This window comes from Nelusetta ayraudi, unplaced genomic scaffold (genome assembly GCF_046127955.1).
Source record: "Nelusetta ayraudi isolate G7.1 ecotype Tasmania unplaced genomic scaffold, CSIRO-AGI_Nayr_v1 ptg000004l, whole genome shotgun sequence".
NCBI lineage: Eukaryota > Metazoa > Chordata > Actinopteri > Tetraodontiformes > Monacanthidae > Nelusetta > Nelusetta ayraudi.
In genome coordinates this window covers 828146-835241 of record NW_027466054.1, presented here as the reverse complement: position 1 = coordinate 835241, position 7096 = coordinate 828146, and positions in this window count along the sequence as shown.

Below are 7096 nucleotides of genomic sequence, written 5' to 3'. Positions count from 1 at the left end.
TAAGTGCACAATTGATTAAATAGAATAGAACACCTTCATTAGTCCCACGTTGGACAAATGTGCATAATTACAGCAACACAAATTAGTGCAAAGATAGCGAAAATTTACATAAATTTAAAAGAAATAAAAATTAAGTAAAATATTTAAGAATGAAAAACAAGATATTTACATGTTATGAACAGTTGGATTATTTCCAGTTATGCACATAATGCTGACATATAAATAAGAGTTTTATTGCACCTTTATGAAATGTAAACTTGTTCAGAAGATGATTTTGTTGAGTACAAAAAAGTAAATTCATATAATAACGTAAAAATAATATATGCTTGCATTTAGCTGAAGTTAAACTTCAGTACATCTAAACATAAGTGATTTTATTCAGGCACTCTGTGGGTCACTGGGTTTTTGGGCTGGACCCGAAGAATCACCGCGTTCTGCAGGTGTAACATTCACTTTGATGACTGAATTTTTTTTCTGCAGCAATCAAATCAGCGAAGAAGAAGCAACAGCAGGGCTCTCTGCTCCTGGGTCAAAACTGACGATCAGGTCAAATATATCAACATATTTATTGGCAATATTGCTTCAAGTCAGCAGAGGAAACTACTGCCTGGTAGCCGCCCACCTGCCTGCCATCAATCAATCTGATGAGACGAGACTCATTCATGAGTTTGATTATTTCTGTAGTCACCTGGTCGCCCTCTATAGAAGCAAATAGTTACCATAACCCAAATTAAAATGCAGTAGCAGAAATGCATTTTCATTTTAAGAACGAAGCTTCTTCGCATCCTGCGACGGATGGACTGGTGGCCGACGCCGAACAGCTCCGTTATCTCCTTCACTTTGAACCCATGTAACAAATAACCTTCAATGGCCTCGAATGGGATGTTGAAAGCTGCCCGTCTGCTTTGAGGTTGTGCTGGTGCATAACTGACAACAGGTTGGCTAGGGCAACCTCGTTTACGTCCGTATCTGTGACGGCAGCTCTCGATCACGCGTGTTTTGAAAATGAAATCTCAAATGTCTTTCTTTTTCATTTGAATTAAGTACAAGAATGAGCAGTCTTGAATAAGAAAATGAAAATGCAGATTGATTGATTTATTAACGATTTTAATTATGAGTGAAATAATGCTGCTTCGTTCTTAAAATGAAAAAGCATTTCTGCTATTGCATTTTAATTTGGATTATGGTAACTATTTGCTTCCATAGCCCTCTGCTCTTTGTCGGCGTCCACCTCCTCCACACTAGGAGGCGATATGAGTCTTTTCAGCATGTTAACTTCCGGGTAACCTCTTTTGTCACACAATAAAACAACTGGAGCGTGATACAACACCAGTGTCCGCACTGGTCTTCAGTTTAACTAGGTTCCCTCCCTAAACAGCTCCAAATGTGCTGCGCCACCATCAATAGATTGGTCAGAAATTGACAAATGTACACAAAATATTACTGGCGATTTTACTGTCGAAGCCCAAATCTAACACAACAAACATGCTCTTCTATGCATGCCTGGTTTGCCAGCTCCTCCCCAAAAGACAAAAAAAATGCGTTCAAAAAATGTATACACATATAAATGTATTCGTACAACATCAATAGTAGTATACTACTTGTATTCACGGTCAAATGTGCCTGACATGAAGCGCTGCGAAGAAGCAGTTGGCGGCGATGTCCGCTCCGATAGGGAACATCGACGAGGACACTGAGCCAATCAGTGCCCTGCTTGTCACTACGTCACCACTAAACTCGCTTCGTCTCGCTTGGCCCCTCAAAGATAGAGGTACCAAAACAGCACCCCCTAAAACCGTGTAGCGGCCAGTGCACCGTACCGTGGCGAGGCGAGGTAATGAAAACACGCCCATAGTGAGAGCTATCTATCAGCTGTCTACCTCTGTGAGCTACCGAGACTCACAGAGATAACATTTTGATTTGGGCTGCCTGAGACAACTGGTTTCCCTCGGCTATCATGTTTTCTTTACTTACATTAAAATCGCTAGTAACGTCTATGTGTGTGAATTTTTGACGATCTACTGACGGCGGCCCAGCAGCTGTTCGGTAAGGAAAGCGATGGTTATTTGGAGATGCCGACAGGTGTAAGGTGTAAGACGCCAATGCCGTCTTCCAAGCGAAGCGGTCCCAAAGACTCCCCGGAGCGATTTCACCGCACGGTAACTCTTCGATTGGCATATTAGTCAGTGCGTTTACATGCAGAGCTTAATCGGACTAAGCAATAATTCGGTTTTCCCGTCCAATCGGAGTTCTCACCTTGGTCCCCGTATACATGCAGCTGAGAAATTGGAATTATTGACGGGAACGTGTCCTCCTCCCAACACTAGGGGGTGGAGTGAGTCTTTTCAGCCGGTCAGCTGCTTTCGGTTGACATATTAAATCATTATGATATGGAACGATAGTTCATAATGTACGTGTTACTCACTTTGCAGATAAGGTGTACCCTATTTCTTGTGCTCATGGTGATTTTAAAAGGCAGACAAGAACGTCGTCTGCTGTTGGAGGGCTACAACAACACAATGTCTTCGATGCTACGCTTTGTGCCGTCGCTACGGACCCCAAACTGTCGTTCTTGTTGGATGCGGGTTCGGAGCACAGACTGGTGGGAGAGTTTGTGTACAGGTTTTGCAAAGGAACGGTGTCTTCAGTTATACACACGCTCATTAAAGTGCCGTCCGTGGAGGAAGCTCGTGCTGCTGCACGCCGTTTCCAGCAGAATAACAGCGAAATTACCAAAATAAAAACAAATCAGGAAAACATATCTTTGGTGTGCTTTTATTTACAAAGTTAAAATTCTTCTAACTTACAAAAATGTGAACGAAAAGGTAGAAATATAAATACGAAGGAATACGTAGTTGTTCAGGGTGCGCAAAGCCGGAGCCCTGCATTTGCTGCACTACCTTTTTAAAAAGGTCTCCGTTGGACGTTATTTTAATATGTCCATTTCTTTTAGAAGAGAAAGCATCGCCCCGGTCTCATCCTCTCTCCAAATGTCAACATTCTTATTTGCGTTTGCCAGGTTGTTTCGCGCCGTCTGTTTTGTTAGACGACGTAGTTGTGCGGTCATGAGTCGCGAGAGGGAGGCGTGGCGCGTGCGCACTCGCATTGTCCAGTTAATAGTCCGATTAAGGCGTATACGTGGCAGAGAAATTCAAATTCCAATCGCATTATCTGGGTGTCTCAATCGGAGTTGTCCGATTCCAATCGGAGTTCTCAAACTCCGATCATAATCGGACTAAGGCAATAATTCGATTTTCTCTAGTGCCATGTAAACGCACTGTCGATCGAACAAAGGCTCTCCAGCGTTGATGCCAGATTAAACTTAATGGAAATACTCCACAAGGAATTCCAGGCGATGCGCGAGTCGCTGGAATTCAGCCAGCAACAGGTTGTCTCCCTAGCCGCAGAAAATAAGGAGCTGCGAGGGTCGGTTAAATCTCTCACTGAGGGAATGAGCCAACTCTCTAAAGACAATAAATATTTAAAGGAAACAGTCCTAGACCTCCAGGCACGCAGCATGAGGGACAACCTGGTGTTCTCAGGGATCCCCGAAAAGGCGGAGGAAGACCCGGAGAGGACGGTAGGGGACTTCCTAACAAAGAACCTGAAGCTTTCTACGGAGACCGTCAAGAACATCACCTTCCAGCGGGTACATCGTCTTGGAGGGAAGAAACCTGACAGCCGCCGGCCGAGACCCATCGTGGTAAATTTTGAACATTTCAAGCAAAAAGTGCTGGTAAAGAGCCGAGGCCGGGAACTTCGCGGAACCGACTTTGGAGTTAACGATCAATTCCCAAAGGAGATTCTGGATCGACGAAGAGTCCTCTTCCCGATCCGTAAAAGGTTCCTTGACGAAGGCTCTAGAGTGGCTGTTGCAGTGGACAAGCTGGTTGTCAACGGTCAGCTATATCATGATCACGAGTCAACTCCGTGGTTGTACTAACCCTCCTCTCCACTGGCTTACAAGACAACAGGTAATATCCTATTAACGCAGCTTATGCCTATATAGCTGTCAATCATAAACACGCAAGTGCCATTTCATCTTAATTATGACTTTACTGCATCGAACTGATTCTCCCCCCTTAACATCCCTCCCCTCAAGCTGCACTCATGTCTTTTCCTCTCTTCTTTTCTCTCTGGTAACAATGTTCACCGTGACAGATCGCAGCTATGTTTGTTTACATATGCAGTTGTACGCGCTCACGCACGCACGCACACACACACACACACACACACACACCACTCTAGGTCTATATAGCAAACATGTCCTCCCTTAAGTTTATCACTTGGAATGTGCGGGGTATAGGCACCAGGGATAAAAAATTCTCAACCATTTGAATTTTCTTGAAGCCGACATTGCCCTACTACAGGAAACTCACTTAACAAACACTACAGCACAAAATCTAAAATCGACCTTTTTCCCAAACATCTACTCGGCGAGTTATAACTCGAAACAGAGAGGTGTCGCTATCTTGATCAATAAGAGACTTAAGTTCATTATAAATAGTACAATATCTGACCCTAATGGAAGATATATAATAATTAACACTAACATTGACAATAAAGATTACTGTATTGCTAGTATTTATGGCCCAAACGTGGACGAGCCCTCCTTCTATCATGCCTTCTTCTTGTCACTCTCTGCACATGTAAACACAACACTCATAGTAGGAGGTGAATTCAGTCTAGTGCTAGAATAGATAGATCAAACACCTCAGCTAGCCAACGCCACTCATTAGCTGCAGACACATTAAAACAGTATATGAGCGATTTTGGTTTATCAGACCCTTGGCGTTCAAACCACCCAACTCACAGAGAGTACACCTTTTTCTCTTCTGTTCACCACTCATACTCACACTTGGACTAGTTTATCACCAGCAACTCACTCTTGGCAGACATCCCAGAAGCACAGATCCACTCCATCACTATTAGTGATCATGCACCTGCCTCTATCTGCATCTCTACAAAGGCACCAAGAGCACCGATCTGGAATTGGAGGCTGAACACGTCATTACTCATAGACTCAGATTTATAAAATACTTTAACAGGCAGTGGACAATATTCCTACAAATTAACGACTTGCATGAAACTCCTGTACATGTTCTCTGGGAAACAGCTAAAGCAGTAATGCCAGGCAAAATAATATCTTATTCATGCCACAATAAAGAAAAGGAACTAGCTTTGGAGTCTGAATTAGTTAATAATATTAAAACATTAGAATCTTCATATGCCATCCAACAGGAAGAAGACGTGTGGAAAGAGTTATGCAAACTAAAAACGGAATTAGCCAAACTGACAGATAAAAAAAAACAAGTTCCAAATGCAAAGATTACGCCGAGAGAATTTTGAACGCAATAATAACTCTAGTAAATTTTTAGCGAACCAACTAAAGTCAAACAGAGAAAGAGCAACAATCTCCTCCATCAAAAACCTGGATGGCAAACTAACCCATGATCCAGAAGAAATTAACCAATGCTTCAGAGATTTCTACAAACAATTATATTCCTCCGATAATAACCCTTCAGAAGCCTCTATAGATAGTTTTCTTAATAGTATTGTGCTCCCTAAATTGAATCAGGAAAAGGCTACTACAATGGACGCAGATCTCACTCAGGCAGAGTTTGAAGAAGCCTTGGCACAAATGCCAGTAAATAAAGCCCCAGGACCTGATGGCTTCCCAGTAGAATTTTATAAGGCACTTTGGCCAACTATTGGTCCTACCTATAATAGAATGGCTAGAGAGATCCTCCACACTGGACTTCTTTCTTCAAACATGAATTCTGATTTAGCCTTGTGCTCAAGCCTGACAAAGACCCGTCGCTCCCGACTAATTCGATGGAGAAACCTACCCATATCTCTTTTAGAAAAAGTTGCACCAGTAAAAATGATGGTTTTACCTAAGTTAAACTACCTTTTCTCGATGACTCCACATCAACCCCCCCTGCTCAGTGGTTTAAAACTCTAAATTCAAACATCACAATGTTTCTATGGAAAAACAACCCATCCCGAAACAGTCTGAAGACGCTTCATAAAGCAAAAGATGCTGGGGGACTAGAACTACCAAACCTTTATCACTATATTGCCAACAGAATAAAGTATATTCATAAGTGGTTCAGACCTAGCCCACATGATATATCTTGGCATGTCATAGAACAAGCTGTTGTGGTGATATTCAGTTAGCCGACTTGCCATTTATCAGCACACCAAAGCACCACAGTTGCATGAAAAATGTTAATTTAAGTCACTCTGACAGTTTGGATGGAATTTCTGAAAATCACAGGTTCTTCCCTTCTCCCGTGCGATCGTATGCCCATCTGGAACAATCCTGGTATACTACAAAACAAAAGTACTAAACTTCACACATTGGGCAGATAAAGGTATAACTCACGTAAAGCACATAAGAGAGAATAATAATTTTAGACCATTTCAAGATCTTGTGACACAGTTTGGAATCAATAGTAGTTACTTAGAATACATGTGTGGCAAGGCACAGAGGGCCCAGACGGGCTTTGAACCCCAGACTCCCGGGTAATAGCCATGCGTGCTTAACCATTCAGCCAAAATGATAACCCCTTGGCCAAGTAGCCAGGGCACATGATCAATTGGAGGCATAGTGACAGGACCACCACTGTCACACATGCAAATTAAGTCCATAATTAAGGGAAGATTCAAACTTAAACTTGAACAAGCACACATGGAGGTCCCCCTGGCTGTACAGTCGGTTCTTAAATTCTCACTTCCTAAACTACTCTCCAAGATATGTAAAATCCTTACAAATACAGATTGCACTACATCTATCCCAATCGATAAGTGGGAAAGAGACCTGTCTCTCCAGCCTCACTCTAATTTCTGGAGGAAAATTTGCCTGAACACCTTTTTAATGATAAAACAGCCTAACCTACAATCAATATAATTTAAAGTACTCCACAGGATCCACTACACCGGATGATTCAAATGTTCCTGACCGCCTCTCAGACCTGCTCACACTAATAAAATAAATTCTGGCGCATGGTATGCAATGATCTATCAGCACAGGTTGGTTACACCATTATAGCCACCCCTTCTTTCTGTCTCTTAGGGGACCTCACTAATATCA